This window comes from Mus caroli, unplaced genomic scaffold (assembly GCF_978045245.1).
Source record: "Mus caroli unplaced genomic scaffold, Mus_caroli_1 scaffold_6, whole genome shotgun sequence".
In the NCBI taxonomy this organism is placed as follows: Eukaryota; Metazoa; Chordata; class Mammalia; order Rodentia; family Muridae; genus Mus; species Mus caroli.
In genome coordinates, this window is record NW_028227261.1 from 77,449,627 (window position 1) to 77,469,259 (window position 19,633).

The 19,633-nt window shown below is 36.9% G+C and overlaps 1 protein-coding gene across 23 annotated transcripts in view; it reads left to right on the forward strand.

The window, feature by feature from the left end:
• Positions 1 to 320: 320 nt before the first annotated feature.
• Positions 321 to 19,633, forward strand: part of Ptprd (protein tyrosine phosphatase receptor type D) — a 2,287,128-nt gene continuing 2,267,815 nt past the window's right edge. For 8 of the 23 annotated variants that reach the window (XM_085839210.1, XM_085839224.1, XM_085839213.1 and 5 more), the window contains exon 1: positions 322 to 550. The gene's annotated coding sequence lies outside the window, so the exon portion shown is untranslated. Of the gene's footprint in view, positions 551 to 19,633 lie in introns of all 23 variants that reach the window. The other 15 variants (XM_085839221.1, XM_085839222.1, XM_085839229.1 and 12 more) reach the window with 3 other exon arrangements.

Below are 19,633 nucleotides of genomic sequence, written 5' to 3' on the forward strand. Positions count from 1 at the left end.
AAGGCCTGGCTGCCCAGGCTCGGGTCTCTGTCGCCTCGGCAGCCAGCCGCCCCCCGCCGGTCCTGCCCGCCGCGGCCGCGCCGCCGCAGCCATCAAGTGGCTCGTTAAGGAAATGCAGGTGAGCGCGGGCGGCGCGCCGGGCCGGGTGCGAGCGCCTGTGCGCGAGCGCGAGCGAGCCAGCCAGCGGAGTGCGAGCCCCAGCATCCCGGGCGCTCCCTCCCGCAGCAGCCGCCCGTCCCGCCCCGCCCCGCCCCGCCCCGCCCGCGCGCACCGCCGCACCTGCGGGCACTCGCCCGGGCGTCTGCGGGACCCGCGGGCTCCGAGCGCGCCGCCACCCTCCCGCGCCGCCCTCGCACACCCAGATACCACTTTTAAAGAAGCCGAAGCGCTGCAGCCCACCGACGCCGAGCGAGCGCTGCCGGCTGAGGCCGTTGCTCTCCCTGTCTGCAGTTGAGCCCGGACCCTGGAATAGAAAGACAGTTCTCGGTTGGACTGGAAGAAAGGGAAGGAAGACTCCTCTGTTCCCGAGGAGAGCGGAGCGGCTGCCCTAGTAAGTAAAACTGCTCTCTGGTCTTGCTCTCTAAAGTGAGGCGTCTACCTAATGCTTCCTCCCGGTTCGTTTTACCGGGGAAGAACTTGCCTTATATAACTTGAGTAATTCCTACCTGAGAAGTGCTTCGCTAAACATTTTTGTGTGGGTTTCTTTGTGGAAGATCACTTAGGAGTGTCTGCATGTGCAGCATTCCCAGGAGTCTGATTGTTAAAGGCTCATTGTTCGAGGGCTGCTAGAAGACCTGGCTTGTGAACATGTTGGTTGGTTCTAAGATTGAAGGACTAATACCTAGGAAATCTTGAGGATTACCAGCCCATTGCCTCCTCCTTCCTGTCACCTTCAACCCTGGTCCACCCCCAAGTTCTATCCTTTGCTGACTTCAGTGGGTTACTTGTTTTATCTTTAGTTGTAAGGAGCCCGAGTGAAATTAATTGGGTCAAGGGAAAGTTAAGAAAGATGGTTTGCAAGACTAGAACACAACCCTATTCGGATGACTTCATGTCTGTGAGGCGTTTCTGTGTGGAGGAAGTCCTGGCACAAGCCTAGGTGGAGAATCTGATGAAGTTAATTTGGAGTGGAACTGTGAAGAATGCAGTGTGAGAGCGGGCTGAGGCTGGGACTCTGACACAGCCGGTTATGAACTGTGACAGGCTCATCAGCTGCTGACAGGTTTAAGGTATCTCTGAAGGCTGAATATCGCTGCATCAAAAACTTTTGCAGGTAGCATTTCTCTTGGACTAGCATCCCCTGTCAGAGGCTGCAGCTTTTCTGTGCACGCAAGTAGGACACCCGTCCTCCCTCCCATCAAAGGGTTAATGGTACCATAAAAGAATAGGAGACATGTGTAGCCTGACATTCGCCAATATTTTGTAATATCTAAATAAAACCTTTATGTTATGTCAGGAAAAATATAGTTGAGTCAGTTTGTTTTGCACAAGAGGGAAGAGAATCAATAACGTTTCAGCATTCCCCCCTCTTTATCACTGCCAAATGGGTTCTGAATCTAATTCTTCTTGCATTGTTACATACACTGTAGGTACAGTAGGAATTGCAGGTTAGAAACAACTGGACCGATTTAAATGCAAAGTTCTTTGACATAATGGCCCTAATACAGACTGGAGTCAAATCGTGGTAAGAAAGAAAGTCAATGTGATTTATCTCTAACACTCAATTTTTTCTGCTAATATAATACATACTTTTCCAACAAAACCCTTGCAAATTTAGAAAATTAGACTGAGTATTACAACTAATTAGCAGGTAAAATTTCATTATAAGAATCACTTATCAATTAATGCTTATGAGATTTCTCATAATTAATTGAGACTTTTGCAGTCAAAAATCTTGTCACCTCTCAACTCAAATAGTTAAGCAAAAATTTCGTTGGACATCGATTTCAAAAAGTATGAAAAAAGCCAGAATGGTTGAAAATGGAAAAGCATTTAGAACTGTGCCATCTTGTTTGGGTGGTTCTGATTGTCTTGGGACATAAGTTTTAGAGTGATTGGACAGGACAGTGTACCCGATGATGATTCTGGTGACACAAAGTTGTAATGGAAGGGAATCACTTCAGAAAGATGTGTCATTTTCTCCTGAACATCACTTTATTTCTCACCCCTTGCTCTCTATTGCCATTCCTGTGATTGAATTTAAATGAATTTAAATAATTTAAACTGAGATCATTGGTTGATCAAATCTGGATTATATATATTTTCTCTATAATATGTGACCTCAAATCTCTACGATGATGCATGGCATTTGAAAAAAAATACATAAAGGGATAATTGTCCATAAGCTGTAGTACTGAAGAATGAACCAAACATTCAATTACATATATTTTAGTATGTATCTATTCCCACAGAATGCACAGGAGAACTGTTGGTTTCTGAAAGCAGAGACTTATCAGTAGTTACATTGACAATGAACTGACACACATTCTGGCTCTGTTATCATTGTGTCACAGTGTGAGGAAGGGCATCCTGAATTAAAAGCTGTTTCTAGTCATGCCTACAGAGATACCTGGTAACTGTTTCTGTAACCATAGAGAGGGGAACCTTAGCCAAAATGATAAAATTGTTAGCTTTTTGACACCAGCTTTTTATGTCATACAGGAGTTGCAACTTTAAAGTTGAAAGAATAAAGTTGCTAGTGTCAGCAGTAATGTGTTTTATTATGCAATTGTTCTTGTTATTCAGATCAGATAATGGTCTGATGAAATACATAAGCAGTCTGCAGGGAATGAATGATGAATTCCTCTAACGTATGCTTACCAAAGGAGTTTTTACTAATAAAGTGCTGTGGACCTGCATTTGCTTACAGTTGCAGTTGGTGAAAGCAAATATACCTTCCTTTCCCTTAATATCAACATGAAATTTAGAAGTCTGTTTCTGTAACTATAGCAACATAAATTTGATTTTGTAGACCACATGGTCATATAATTTGTGAAGTTCTCAATAGGAGGATCATTTTCTTAAAAGACATAATTTAGAAAGCAAAGCAATGTTAATTAGGTCTTGGATTGCAATGTTAAACTATTGATAAAATTTTTCTTCTTCTCATGTATGCAATGGTGGTATTTCTTTCATGTATTGCATGGAGGGTGCATGAACCCAAACATATGGGGGTGTAAAGAATGCTGGTACTGATGACACTTTCCTTAGTGATGTTAAGGTGTAGTGGAAGCTAAAATACAGTTCTCACAGATACAGGTTTAACACTTCAGGAACAAGTAATAGCTAACCCCACTCTTGTGGCTGCAATTGGTGCACATTGTTTTGTGGTTAGAGACATACCTTTATTGTAACTTCTAATAACTCTACTTTACTAAAGCTTTATTATTTTAGAGGATAGTGAATTAAAAGTTTGTATGTGTTAAAAAACAGCTGATCTGTAGTGCAAGTTACACATGCCACTAACCTACATGTATCTTTTTTTTTTTGAAAAATTTGGAAAGTACTATTTGTGAAGTAACATAATAAAATCATTACTTACCTATATATGCATCCACACATTTGTCAACTATATATCTGTCTATCTATATCTGTACATACAACATATAACTTTGTAGAAGAGCCTCTGTTGTTTGAGGCAAATACCTTAGCTTGATAGTATCTTTTGGATATGCACCTATTCTGAGGTTAATAAACTCTAGTTACACCAATAATATAATGAACATACTTGATAATTCAAAAATTTAGAGGGGAAATTAAATGAGTAGAACTTTTTATTGAGCTGAATGGCAATTCAATTTATCTGTTAATAGGTTTAAGTGTGTGTGTGTGTGTTTCCTACTACTTTTGGTTCACTTGGATTTCATTAGATTTCTCAAAAGCACTGTACATTAATAAGGAATAAATGAAATTTCATTCATACAATCAGCAGCATAAAAGTTAACTGCACTCACAACAGGCTTTAAAATTTGTTCAAGGTATTAAATAAAGACAAACAACTGATGTACAAAAAATGCGTGGTATCTTTAGGGGAAGACATAATGTGATCAAAAACAAGGGATCTGGGACTTCCTGTGTTACCTAAGAAAGGTTGCTTGGTTGAAGTTACCAAGAACTTCCTGCCTAGTAAAGAGAGTGCTAGCAACCTTACATCATTCCTATTACAAAACACTATGAAACAGTCTAGCATAATTACTGATGTAATTGAGTCTAACACTTGGCAAACTGTCAGATTATACTGTGACAGTCTAAGAATCCACAAAGGAGTCAAAAGCAAACATCTTGTTTGCAAAAGTGCCAAGTTTTGAAGCCATGTTGGACAGGCATTGGTCTGTTGCTTTCTTGGTTGAATGATCCTTGCAGTGGCTCCAGAGAACCAAGATGGAGCCTGTAGAGGTGAGGAGACATTTGTCTTGAGTTCCTTTGAAGCACCCTTTACTCTTGCTGTTGAGAAAATATTCCATCATTTACTGTCTTTGAATTGTCATCTCTGTAATCAAATAGCAGAAAAGTTTGAGAAAAACAGAAAATAAAAGAAACCCACAGTGGCTCTGCTCTTCCAACTTCAAATAATAATTCTCTTTATTTCTGTATATTTATTATTTTTACAATATTGCATATATATAATGCAACTTATATGGTTTCCCTAAATGCATGTTGCAGAGTGTGAAAACAAGAAAAAACAAAAACAAAACAAAACAAAAAAACCTTCAGTCTTTACATGTTAGAGAAGTGGGGAAGTAATTGATGACTTCACGTATGAAAAGATGTAAACATAGAATGATTTCCATCTTACACAGCAGGTTTTCTCTACCAGTTTAGTTGTGTTTAGTGGTGGGTTGTCCAGTACGTGCTTGGACAGCACATTCCACACCTGCTAGCCAATTACAAGCCAACAACCCATTATCTTCAAAAGATACTATTCATCTCCTGAGAAATTTTCAGAGGACAGTATGCCATGAGATTGAGCACAGTGTTCAGTATAAATGTCTTATATATCTCACTACTGAACTTAGTGAAATTACCACTGTATATACAATAATTAAAGATCAAAAAATGATTCAAACTCGCTGGTAGCATATTATCTATATTTGATTAATTCATAAGCAAATAAAGTACAATATACAAAGGCCTTGAGTTTTTATAAATTCTTATGTTTCCTAAATATTCTAATAAGTATTCTCAAAGCCAAAGGTGTGTTGAAGTAAAATGGACATCACCTCTGTACTCTAACACACACTTACTGATCTTAAATGCCAGGAACGGAACGGAACATATGTATCATTGAATATATGTTTCATTTGAGTTTAACGATGTCTTAACTTAAGTGTACATGATTTTATCCAGGAGACCTTGCATAGTTGTTTGAATGTGTATAAGGAAGCAATGAAGCTATTTTAATTAAGAACACAATTTGTGACTATTTGATCTGATGATTTTTTAACCTCACAAGTACTTAAGTAGCCAGTTATAGGTATACTAATATACATTGTATCAAAAAATTGTGAATAACAGCTTTTAAGAAAGCGATACAAACTGATATTTGACATTCTTAATTAGTAATAAAAAGGGGATTTGTTCAGTGGGTACATGAGCAGAGAACAAAGTCAGCAGTGTGTTGAGTGCATGTGTTCTCTTTGATTATTAAATGCCTTCACACACCCTAGGGTTTTTATCAATCTTTTGTTAGCATAAATGTTTTGAGTGGGTTCAGATAAAAGTCTTGAACATGGCTTTCTTCAGCTACAAGCAAGTCATATATACTTCACTTTCAGTGTTCGATGCTAGGAAATATTAAATCAGAGTCCAAAATCAAACGCAAAATGTAAAAGCATCAACATAAAACCAAAGCCAAGAACAACAGTGTTTGCCATTTTAGACTTGTAACTGGCTTTAGCTACTAAACTAGTCTGCTTTTAAAAGGAGGAAGCACACACACACACACACACACACACACACACACACACACATGCACATAAACAAATACCACACTTTCAGATAAATGCATCCTTTAATGTAGGAATATAATGACCTGGAATCTTAAACAACAACAGACATTCTGTTTAAAGGTAAAGGATGGTGAGGGTAAGACTATAGAGAGGGGAGATTTTTTACTCTTACTTTAAAGACCACATTTTCCCTTTTCTTGTTCTCCCAAATACTCTTATTAAAAATCTGAGACATTTTTTTTTCACATTAAAGCTTGGCCCACAGAGTAATGGGGAAGTCTTTCTCTTACCTGCGTTGTGCCATATTTCCAAGTTTTAGGCCTTGCACTCAGGTATGCGTGTAACACACAGAGAGGCAGTTTATCACTTCATGATTCACTTCTTTTTTCTTTAATTTTAGAATAATTATCAAGACAATATCTCTTGTACCATGGACACAGTAACCAGTGGAATTATACAATAAATAACGCCTCTTCTATTTCTAACTTATCTAAAGCTATTGAGTCAGGATGTCCATTCATAATGACACAATGACACAAAGCAACAGAGTCTACAGTTTGACTGGAATTTGCTGGCCTTCCTATGTGTCAAAGAGTGCTAAGTACAACACCCATTATGCTAGCAACATAAAACTGGGCAAGTTATTACTGACCTATGGTTTTACAAAATATATCCAAATCATTAAAAACACTTGAATTCCATAGTTAAACAAAATAAAACAACAACAACAACAACAAAACCTGACAGTGTCCCACCTATTTTAGGATTGTGCATTTACCTGCTGTACCACAGCACCCTTTTCTCTATCATTCTGTGTCACAGGCATCTCTTCTAGAAGCAGGGTGGAATCTGTTGCATATTTAGCAGCAGTGACAGCCTTTCTGTCTCCCACTGTCATTTGTTGGCAGCCTTCTTTATCTTCTAAGCTGCATTGCCTCATGGCCATTTCCTCGTGTGTCACACTCTCCAACATCACAAGAAGCAATAGAGCACTGTGGGCACACGCTGTACTACTGTCATGTTGACATGGCACGGGAAACACTAATGAGTCTCCAGGCCAGTGTTGGCACTTTAAGCACCCATCAAACCCCGTGTTTTCAAATCACAGTGGAAGTTACAGTCAGGATTTCTATCATTGCTGCTGTTATAATCATGCCAGATATGCAGTGGCTTCCTCAGCAAAGAACAGAGACACTGAAGAAATTCTGATCACATTGAAGTAAGTGCAAGATAGCTTTATCGGAGGCCTTATATTGTTACAAATCTCAAAGGAAAGAAAAATTAAGATAAAAATATATTTTAGAAATGAACTATAAACGCCGGGCGTGGTGGCCCACGCCTTTAATCCCAGCACTCGGGAGGCAGAGGCAGGCGGATTTCTGAGTTCGAGGCCAGCTTGGTCTACAAAGTGAGTTCCAGGACAGCCAGGGCTACACAGAGAAACCCTGTCTCGAAAAACCAAAAAAAAAAAAAAAAAAAAAAAAAGAAAAAAAAGAAATGAACTATAATTGTTATGTATCCTTAATTTTAATAAAGTATTCTGTGCTAAATTCTTGCAGAACTCATGAGGACATTCCTGACTAGACTTTAAAATATTTCCCTAGTATTCTCCCCTAGATGCTCTTATGTAGAATACAATAATGTATTACTATCTAGTATTATTAACAAGGGCTTTTCAAAAGTAGTAGCTGGATCATATATTGTGTCAGCCTGAAAACATTATAGTTCAAATTATTAAGGCTAAATTTTATGTAATAAAAAAATAGGAAATTTTCTCTTCATTTATTATTTTGCATTGTGCTGTGCAGTACACTCAAGTAGTATTTCTTCCCTTTATTTCTTAATTTATTTTTGAAATTATAAATAAACACATTCTCCCCTTCCTTTTCCTCCCCCTGTATTCTCTCTCAAATTCATGCCCTTTCCTCCCACTGTGTTCTCCTTCAAATTCATGGCCTGTTTTTCTTTTCACTAGTTGCTATTTCATCCATATATGTATAAAATTAGTTTCCAATTACTGTTATTTATAATACTTGTTCTGAAGGGTCATTTTGTACAATGGCTTGTGTGATTATGCTCTCTCTCTCTCTCTCTGGATGGATGTGTCCATTCTGTGTTGTTTGTGTCCCCCCCCCTCTCTCTCTCTCTCTCTCTCTCTCTCTCTCTCTCCCCATCCGTCCCTTCCTCCCCCTCCCCCCTCTCTCTCTCCCTCTCTCCTAGAAAATATGTTGCTTTCAAGACAAGGCTCAGCCACATTATTTACACTTTTGTGGTTAAAAACAACAGTGTTGGGTAGAGGGCAGTAGAATTGTGTTTCAAATGATTAAATTTGGTGCTTCATTCTCTCATTTTCTTGGTCCTCAGGAAGATATTCCTTCTTATAAAAAATAGTGCCTGGAGGATTGTTTATTTTTGGTAACACTGATATTTTGCTAACTTTCCAGCTTTAATAATACTAATGTATTATTTGATATATTATAAAACCTTGATTTAAAACTATGGCAGTGTATCTCAAGAGATTTTCTTGTGCTTTCTTTCTCTCCTCTCTTTGTTTCTCTTCTGTCTCTCTTTCTATATGTGTCTCTCTGTTTGTGAATGGGTATGGTATTATAGGTGTGCAAGCAATTTTTTTAATTATCTCATCAGTAGAAATTTTTTTATGAAAAAAGCAATACCCAATAATATTTCAGTGTGAAATATATGTTGAACCTATAGAGAAATCAATATTTGAATACAGATCAGAAGAGATGAGGTTATTCTTAACAAAGCAGTATTCTCAGTATTGCTCAAATCCTTTCATCCAAATTGGGTTTCAAATATTCCACTCCTGATCATTTCTTTGGACTTCACAGGGACCTTGTATATTTCAGACACAGAGAGCTTCACTAGCCTTCTTAGAATGATAAGAGGTGTTCTAGTATGAACTTAAAATAGAAATATTCTGGCATTTGTGTTGTTAATTTGCATCTCATTCAGAAGTACCTTAGATCTCATTTTCTAGAGTTTGAGACGCAAACAATTTCTTAAGAAGTACCTGGCTACTTAAGAGGAGAGTGTTACAATTTATCTTTTCCCCCAATTTGCAGGTGGTTTTAGACTAACTTATCATTTGGGGCTGATGGAATCACTGTTCAGTTAAGAGCACTTCCTGCTCTTACAGACACTGAGTTTAATTTCCAGGGTGCATGTTGTCATGTCCAGTAGCTTACAATCACATAACTCTAGCTCCAGGGAAGCTGACATTTTTTTGGATTTTGAAGGGACCTACACTCATATGTATACATACCACTCCACCCTCCATACACTGCAAAAAAAAAAAAAGGAGAGAGAGAGAGAGAGAGAGAGGATCTTTTAAGAAAGAATAACTTGTGATATTATTCTCATCTTGTGTTCTAGACATTTTGTCTAGCAATATCTTCCCATGGGCTCCTAAGGCATTTTTATATAGAATGTGCTAATAATGGTCAATTTATTATATATAAATGACTATTTTCAGTGGTAAATATATATAGTCTTATTATTTTACCATGTATATTAAATACTAAAAACAAAAAATAAAAATAAACTAAAAATTAAACACAAAATGGATCACTAACTTGTCCATTAACTTCTCTTCAGACACTATAGTTTAAATTCCTTTGTTCTATTTTTCTCTTGGTGCAAATAGTTATAACAAGGATCCCTTGATTTATAATATTTAAGAGTAATTAAGAGGAATGCCACAGTTTCAGAGCTTCTGAATATTCAAAGTGGAGAAATTTTAATGCCACTTTGATCTGCTTTTATAATATCATTTTCAAATGAAAAAAGTACTAAAGGCATCTGTTACCTATTGGCTTAAGATTCTATGCTGAATAAGTACCCTTTAAACACAATGGCATATGCAGTGTCTGTTGACCACAAGCTACAGTTTATGGAAAACCAACAAGTACCAGTTAATTCGGCACCATAACTATGGAACAATCAACATGCAAAGTCAGGGAAAATGAACTGATGTGGTGTGAAGTTTAGGGTGTAAGTATCTTCTGCAGGTGACTATGATGCAGATGAATACATATCATTGAAGATTTCACAAGGGGGTGTCAGAGTCGGCAGATACAAACAAATTTTGAGGGTGCTTACAATAAGCCAGATACAATTCCAAAGGAATGGAAATGCAAGAATTGGCCCCAAAAGAGTCATTATACTTAAATTTACTTGTATGAGCTACTTACATTCATATATTCTCATTTCCACATATTATACCAGTAATTGCACCGAACACATTTTGTTGTAGTTTGATTGTGGTAGGGGAGTGTTTTTTTTTTTTTTTTTTTTTTTTTATTTCTAATAGGTTGCTTCTTATTTATACAGTTACTTAGCTGATAAAAATTATAACCTTTGTAGTATGTGAGAAAGAATTTATACATACTGATGGAAATTTGGTGTACTCATATTGACAGGTCAAAATAAATAGTAATGCTACCTTCTAAAAAGTGACATTTCCAATGTTTACAATCTCAATGGAAAAAATTAGGGGAGTTCTTGCTTGATGTGTTGCAACAACATTGGTTTGTCCTCAGAAAACCCTTGGCAAATTTTTAACCATTACACTATGATAATAAAGTCACATAATAATGAATCTAATCCTACATTATTGGGGATGTAAGAATTTTAATAATCAGAATGTAAAATTGAACAGAAAATAAGCATTTATACTTTTGTGACTCATTACAAGAGGTTTAAAACACACCTCTTAGACATAAGAAATATATACCTAACAGAGTAATTCCGTTAATTTTACCTATGACACAACTGCTTTTCCTATAAAGTCTTCTAATAGCTTCTTAATTGAAGCCAGTGATACTTCAGTGATGAAGCCATAACTGAGAAATAGAAAATGTGATATGCCTGGGTAACTTCATGATGCACACTTGTCCAGTACAGACTTTGATAGAACTACTAATTAATCAAACTGGTAGTTATGATCTAGTTTTGTTCTTCTTCCATCAAAGAACCCAATACAAGAAGCATGAGCAAAGGGGGAAACAGAAAGCTGTAGAATCTATAGCATGTCAGCTGTGTGATGAATTTCTTTCTTTCCTATTTTCAAAGGCAGAAAACATAATCATCAGGATTCTCTTTATTTTTATTCTTTAAAAATGAGGAGCCATGTTAAATGTTATATATAAAATAAACAATTTCTTTGAACCATATAGGACATATAGTAGATGGTATCTTACATTAGGTCTCCATAGGAAGTTCAGCTTTATTTAAAAAAAATAATAGCAACTTCAAGACAGTCTTGACAAATTAGTGGCAGTATCCACATTCTTTTACCTCATCAGGATGAGACTATCACAGAGATACTTGTTCTGTGGACTTTGCCTAATCTTTTCAAGTCACATGCCATGGGCATTGCTTTACCAAGTTTTACATGGATGGTCACATTATATTTTCTTCCTTTTACATTTTTCTCTATTATTTCCTCTCTCTGATTATCCATAAGACATTATTTTTTGCATGTACAGGGAAGGTAATGCTAACATTTGTGTCATGACAAAAAGAAAATTTCATGATAGTTATATAGTTTTTTAATCTGTTTTAGTTTTCATTATAGAACTTTATAAAGCCATATTTAAGGACTGAGAAGTGGACATAAATAATTTAAGGAAATTATAATAAAAATTATGACATGAATAATGACGATTTATAATTGCCCCTTTTCTACTTTTAAAGGGAATATCATAGTTAAATGTATGTGTCCTTCAGACAGTAATTGTGAATCTGATTTAGGAGTGACTTGGCTGAATGTTTCTTCCAGTCGTTAACTTATTTATCATTTTATCAACCTTTTGTGGATACTCTTCTTTTTGTGGCTTTCCTCAGGACAAACCACTGACGCTACTGCTGTATTATTTCTGCATAACAAATTGAAGAGCTTTCAGCTCATTCCCAGCAGTAGCCAAAGCCTGCCATACAAAGTAATGATCTCACACAAAATGTTATGTTGTTTCTACCACCAATCCTGAAGTGATCAGCCTCCTTTGGATTCCTGTTCTAGGACTGCAGTTTCCTCACGGGAACCCAACCTCCACAGACACATGCTTTACCCCTCACAGTTTGGCTGAGCTCCAATTCTTTGTTGTTAGGGATGTGACTGTAAAATCTGTTGAGTATGGTATGTGTCTTGTTGCTCTCATCAATCTTATGCGTTGGGGTACCCTTTCTAGGATGTGATACAAAGTGTATAGCACAAAATCTGTCTGGAAGACAATGTCACAATAGGAAAGGAAAACACAGTGTGAGGTGATTTTGTTTTAATATGGCTTTGATAATAGGGACTACATTAAGAATCTTGAGCATTTATGGAGCATTTGACCAATCTTTGTAGAAATATCAAAAAATTTCACATGTATTGTTGTGTGTGTGTGTGTGTATGTGCGTGTGTGTGTATAATTTATGCATGCTATGCAAGTACTTCACCACTGTGTTTTATACCCAACCCTTGAGTTTCTTGAAAAAGTTTTATTATGTATTTCAGACTGGACTTGAAAATACTGTTTTTCTCTTTGTGCATCTCCTGTGCTGAAATTGCAAGCATTTGTCCCCATCCTGCTGAAATATTGAGCTCTAAGATAATCAGTTTAAAATGATATAAGATTTATTAAGCCAAGTAGTCATAGCTTCATATTGTTTAATTAATTAATTAATTAATTACACTCCAGATTCCCCCCAACCCCTGTCCACCCTCTGATTGATCCATATCCCATAACTCCTCCTTACCCCATGTCTCCATGAGTATGTCCCCACCTCCATCCCCCACCCCACTTGACCTCTAAACTTACTGGGGCCTCCAGTTTCTTGAGGATTAGGTGCATCATCTCTGATTGAACACAGACTCGACAGTCCTCTGCTATATATGTGTATATGGTCAGGTATATGCTGCCTGATTAGTGATCCAGTCCTTGAGAGATCTCAGGGGTCCAGATTAATTGAGACTGCTGGTCCTCCTACAGGATTATCTTTCTCCTCAGCTTCTTTCAGCCTTCTCTAATTCAACAACAGGGGTCAGCAGCTTCTGTCCATTGGTTGAGTGCAAATATCTGCATCTGACTCTTTCAGCTGCTTGTTGGGTCTTCCAGAGTGTGGTCATGCTAGGTCCTGTTTTGTGAGAGCTCTATAGCCTCAGAAATAGTGTCAGGCCTTGGCACCTCCCCTTGACTGGATCCTACAGTTTTAGAGTGTTTGTAGTCCTGGTATCTAATTCATAGCCTCATGCACTATAAATAAGTGTTCACTCTACCACTGAGCCATATTGCCAGCTCTTCTTGTTTGATATCTTAAACAGCCATTGATTAAGTTGTAGGAACACTTAATTCATGTATCAGGTAAAATATAATATGATGCAAATGAAATGTTGATCTGTGTACAATGAAATATTTCAGTAGTCTAAAGAATTCACAATAGCAACATATTATTGAAATAAGTGACTAACATTAATGATAGTTGAAATTGATCTATTGTGCAGAGAAGAGGAAGGATATGGCAGAACTCTGATTAAAAGAAAAAAAAAATTACCCATTTTCCTCATGGGGAAAACTTAAAATAAAAAAGGAATAGAACTCTTTTTTACTTTGTCCAGGAAGAATACTTTGAAGACTTATACAGTATTATTGACAAAACTTTGAAATAAGTAGTAATAATATTTGTATTGACAATCAGGTATTGCTTGGTTAATTGCTTCTATTTTGATAATAAGATAGTCAGTCCAAATTTTTAAAGTCTAACCCAAGATTTGGGGATTGTATGCTAGATCATCACTTGAATTTCAAACCAAATAAATGTATAGTATTTTAAAATTAATAATAATTTGTGATAAATTTACAAAATTCAATAGGGAAAAAGATAAATAACATTAATATTTATAATTTAACATTGTACAAGTTAGATTATACATATAACTCCTGAAACCATGAGATCATAGAGGACGTGTCTGAAATAAGGTAGAATTATTCCTGTTACCCATTTTCACCAAGATGAAGGAGCTCCCTGATGAGAGGACATTGTTTTACAAGGTCATTCAGGGATGGAGTTGTATGCCATCTTGATGCTCATTCATCATCCAGCAGATTCTCCTCATCTCCAGGACCACATTCAGATAATTTATGAAGTGGACTTCAAACCCAGATTTATCTGCATGGAACTTTCCATTTTAGTCTTGTATAACTTAATCATCTAGTCACATCTAGTTGAATACAGAGAAACTGATGCTTATTTTTCTTATAATTTGTATAATTAGTAATAATCTACTTTCATAATGATCTTTGTACATACATATATGAGTGTGTGTGTGTAAAACACTCATATTCATATAAAACAGAAAAAAATAAGTGACTAAAATGTACTCTAGAGAAAATCCCTTCATAGAAGAAACCCAGAGATAATTTCATGTTATTATTGTCACCATCTAATAAAGAATCATACATTTTCTCATTTTACTTGATTTAATCTATAACCTATATCCATGCCAACCATTTTTCTGTACTTACATCTATATTGTTATATATTCTAAGAAGAAATCACTTATTAAGTTTAAATTATGGTATCATATCTATTTAGTTTTCTGCAAATACATTTATTTTAACCTAGTAATATTAAAATGAATTATACTTAAGAATATATATATATATACATATACATACATATATATATATATATATATATATATAGAGAGAGAGAGAGAGAGAGAGAGAGAATAGAGAAAGAGATCATAAATCTGGGGTGGTATCTAAAGTGAATAAGAGTGGCTTGAAATATGAAATAGATACTTTGTAGCTACAATTCTTGCCTTTTCATGTGATATAAACATTTTGGAGTTTTGACATCTGAATTTTAGTCTGTCATTTTCAGGTCATTACATCCAAGGTAAAGTTGTCTGATAAAATTATCTTAGTTTCCTATGAGACTTGCTAGTAGATTTGGTGAGAGCAGGAAGAGCCCATAGCTGACATCACAGATGTCCATCAAGAAGGCATTGGCTATTCTGTTTTTCACATGGAAGACCTGTAAACTTGTTCAGAGAATCAATATACCATGAATAGCATGAATAGCAGGCCCACCTAGAAAGACTTACTAGTCTACTGATGTCATGTTACACTCTCAATATAACTTGCAAGATTTCTTTCTAGAAAAAAGTAAAATGCTTCTTGCTTAGATGCTCACCCTGAATAATGTGAGAGTAAACACTTTAATAATTTCCATTAATTCTGAAGAATAGCTTTAATTTTCTTATTGCAGTGGCTTTTCCTGAACTGGGAACTTGGAGCAGATATTGATGAAACCTTTGTTTACCATTTAAGTTACATTATAATATCTAATGCTATTGTGCAGAATAATTATTTTCTATTTGAAAATGAGCTTTTTTTAAAACTCCTTAAGACATTTCAAATCATAGATTATTTTCATATGAATGTTAAATAAAATCCAATTCCAGTTTTTAATTTCTGATGGTTTATATTTCAATTTAATGAAATACCAGGTAATTTTTGTAGTCAAGTGGTGAATCATTATATAATTTTAGCAAATTCTATTTAAATAAAAACTTGACAGTGTTCATAATAAATTTATTCAAACCATAACTTATAATACATTTGTTTCTGACAAACCAAACCAAATAACATTATGACCCCTTTTGTGATTTGGGAAAAATATATACTTGCATGTGCTAAAATGCAGGAAAAACAACATAACATATTGTGAAGTAATATTTTTCAGTACGCTTTTATGTGTTCTTCATTATTTATCACTGTAATGAGGCATTTCCCCCATCAACCCTTTATATTTGGGTTGATATGTATCTAATACTAAAACTGAAATTACAGACTCTAGAGTGAACCACTTCACAACGGTCACAAACATGGCCAAGATTTCAGTCTGTTTGAAGCAGGTCTGTTAAGAAAATGCCAGCATTTTCATGCTTGACTTCTCTTTCTCTCCTTCCTTCCTTCCTCCTCCTCTCTCTCTCTCTCTCTCTCTCTCTCTCTCTCTCTCTCTCTCTCTTTCTCTGCCTTTCTTTCTCTCTTTCTTTCTTTCTTTCTTTCTTTCTTTCTTTCTTTCTTTCTTTCTTTCTTTCTTTCTTTCTTTCTTTCTATTAATCATTCCATTCATTTGCATCTCAAATGATATTCCCCCTTCCCAGTTAACCTACCACAAAATTCCCATCCACATCTGCCCTCCCTCCTCCCACTTGCTTCTAGAAGGGTGCTTCCCAATGCTCGTTTACAAAGCAATAGTAATAAAAACTGCATAGTATTGGTACAGAGACAGACAGGTTGAACAATGGAATAGAATTGAAGACCAAGAATTAGAACAACACACTTATGCACAATTGATCTTTGACAATGAAGCAAAAAATATAAAATAGAGAAAACAAAGCATCTTCAATAAATGGTGCTGGTCTAACTGGCTATCTATATGTAGAAAAATAAAAATAGACCCATATTTATCACCTTGCACAAAGCTCAAGTGCAAGTGGATCAAGGATCTCAACATAAAACAAGATACACTCAATCTAATATAAGAGAAAGTGGGAAAGAGCCTTGAACTCATTGGCATAGAGGGGAATTTCCTAAACAGAACTCCAATGGCTCATGCTCTTAGATCAAGAATTAATAAATGGGACCTCATGAAACTGGAAAGCTTCTGTGAGGCAAAGGACAGAGTCGATAAGAGAAATTGGCAACCTACAAATTGGGAAAAAAGTCTTCACTAACCCCATATCTAATAGAGGGCTAATATCCAAAATATAAAAGAACTCAAGGAGTTAACCACAGAACCCCAAACAATTCAATCAAAAAATGTGGTATAGAATGAAGTCCAAATTCACAACAGAGGAATCATGAATTCTTGTGCATGCCCAACTGGCCAGGATCCTTCCGCACACGTTTATTGGGAGAGCTTGATTGCAGAGGCAAAGTGACTCCAAGCCCAGAACTGGTGCTGCTTATATAGGCCTAGGAGAGGCGTTCTCTCTCATCTGATTGGTTATCTTGTCTCTCATCTGATTGGTTAACTTGTCTCTCATCTGATTGGTTAACTTTGGTTAATTCTCAAAACCTCATCTTGGCAAAAGAACCTTTACTGCCTATGTATGTGTGATGGCCAGCAGTAGCCAACTGCCACTCTGCAACTGCCACTCTGCAACTGCCACTCTTCAACTGCCACTCTGCAACGGCTTCCCACAATGAATGGCTGAGAAGCACCTAAAGAAGTCTTCAAAGTCCTTAGTGAACAGAGAAATGCAAATCAAAATGACCCTGAGATTTCACCTTACACCAATAGAATAGCTAAGATAAAAACCTCAAGGGACAACAAGCAAGGATGTGGAAAAAGATGGACACTCCTCCATTGCTGGAGGAATTGCAAACTGGAATAACCACCCTGGGAATCAATCCAGAGGTTTCTCAGAAAATTGGAAATAGATCTACCTGAAGACCCAGTTATACCACTCTTGGGAATATACCCAAAGGATGCCCCACCATGCCACAGGGACACATGTTCTATTATGTTTATAGAGCCTTATTTGTGATAGCCAGAAGGTGGAATCAATGCAAATGTCCCATGACAGGCGACTGGATACAGAAAATGTGTTTTATTTGCACAACAGCGGAACTCAGCCATTAAGAACGATGATATCCTGAATTTTGCAGGTAAATGAATGGAACTAGAAAATATTATCCTGAGTGAGGTAACTCAGACCCAAAAGGCATGCCCACTATATACTCACTAAAAAGTGGATATTAGCCCCCCTCCCCAAAAAAGAGCACAGAATACCCAAGATACAGTCCACAGAACTCAAAAATTCAACAAGCTATAGGGCCCAAGTGAGGATGCCTCAGTGAGGGAGAAGAAAGCAACCACAAGAGGAGAGAGAGACCTGGAAGCAAAAGGGAATGCAAGGTGTGGGGGAGGAGAGGGGAACTTGATCTGGTATTGGGTTATGGAAAAGGACCGAAGCCTGAAATTCAGCAGAAAGAATAGAAACAGGCAACCTTGGGAGGTAGGAGTTCGAGGGGACCCTCCAGAATGTACCAGAGACCTGGGAGGTGAGAGACTGTCAGGACTCAAAGGGAGGGACCTTTAATGAAATGCCCTACAGTGGGGAGAGGGAACTTGTAGAGCCCAACTCCAGCAGGAAGATAGGGCATTGAATGAGGATGGGGTTGCCATCCCACAGTCAAAACTCTGAACCATAATTATTCCTGTCTGAAAGAACTGAAGCAATGGAAATGGAGAAGAGCCTGAGGAAAAGAAGATCCCGCAACAGGCCCAGAATGGGATCCAGCTCCAGGGTAGGTCCCAAGGCCTGACACTATTACTGAGGCTATGAAGCACTCACAAAAAGTGACCTATCATGACTGCTCTCCAAAGACCTAACAACCAGCTAAAAGTGTGAGCTATTTGCACCCAACCAATGAACAGAAGTGTCTGAACCCTGTGTGTGAGTTAGGGAAAAGCTGGAAGAAGCTGAGGAGGAAGCTGCCGACTCTGTAATAGGATTAGCAGTCTTAATTAACCTGGATCTCTAATATCTCTCAGACACTGGGTCAAAAACCAGGCAGCATACACCAGGTAATATGAGGACCCCAACACATGTACAGCAGAGGACTACTGGGTCTGGTTCAGTCAGAGGAGCTGCCCCTTAACACTCATGAAACTGGAGGCCCCTTGGAGTTTAGAGGTCTGGTGGGGTTGAGGGGCGGGCACATCTTAGAGACACGGGGGCAGGGATGAGGTATGGGATGTAGAACAGTTGGAGAGTAAAACAGGAGGGGAATAAAATTTGGAGTGTAAAAAACAAATAATAATAATAATAAAGAAATTCTCATCTGAAATTAGTATAAGATCTCTATTATAGATATTTATGTCAGTAAAATAGCTATAGATGGTGGAAATGTTCATAAAATACATGCTAGTGTAACCTTTATAAGATATCCAATGTACATCTTTGACATGTGCACCTTATTGTACTTCAATTTGTTGCAGAAGCACATAATGACGCCCACAAGTTAATGCATCACTGCCAATAAATGATATGGGGAAAATGTTTATAAAACACAGACAAAATTTGCCCTTAATAATAAGGTTGTACTTTAAACACTTAAGCAGTATAGTGAGAATGACTTCCTGTGAGTTACCACTTGTTTTGTGAACCCACTGGGAAGGAAACAGGTATACTCGAGGTGCTCTGGCTGAATTTGCTTTCATTGTAGAGATTTAGAAATAAGCTAGGATACCAGTTGTCAGCCAGTTGTTACTGGTTTTTCCATCATAACTGCAAGTAATTTTTGATTATAGGAAGAAAAAGTCACAAAAGCTATGTGATTAGTTGTAAATTGTTTTGTTATATTTTATTGTTCTTCTTAGTCTTTAAGTCATTTTTCACAATTAATTTTCTTTAATTAACAATTAACACTAAAAAAAGTCCTTAAATTGGCTGCCTTGATAATTAATACAGTGCCATAGAGTTCTGTAGAGATCATAACATGTTAATGGATTTGTTTGTTTGATCTAAATCTCTCTTTTGTTATCACATTAGCCAAAAGCCATACAATGTAAGCAAATTGGTTATTTATATTCTGAGCCTAACATATAATCATATTGTCTCCTTTAATAATAGCCATTTGAATAATTAAGTTGACTTT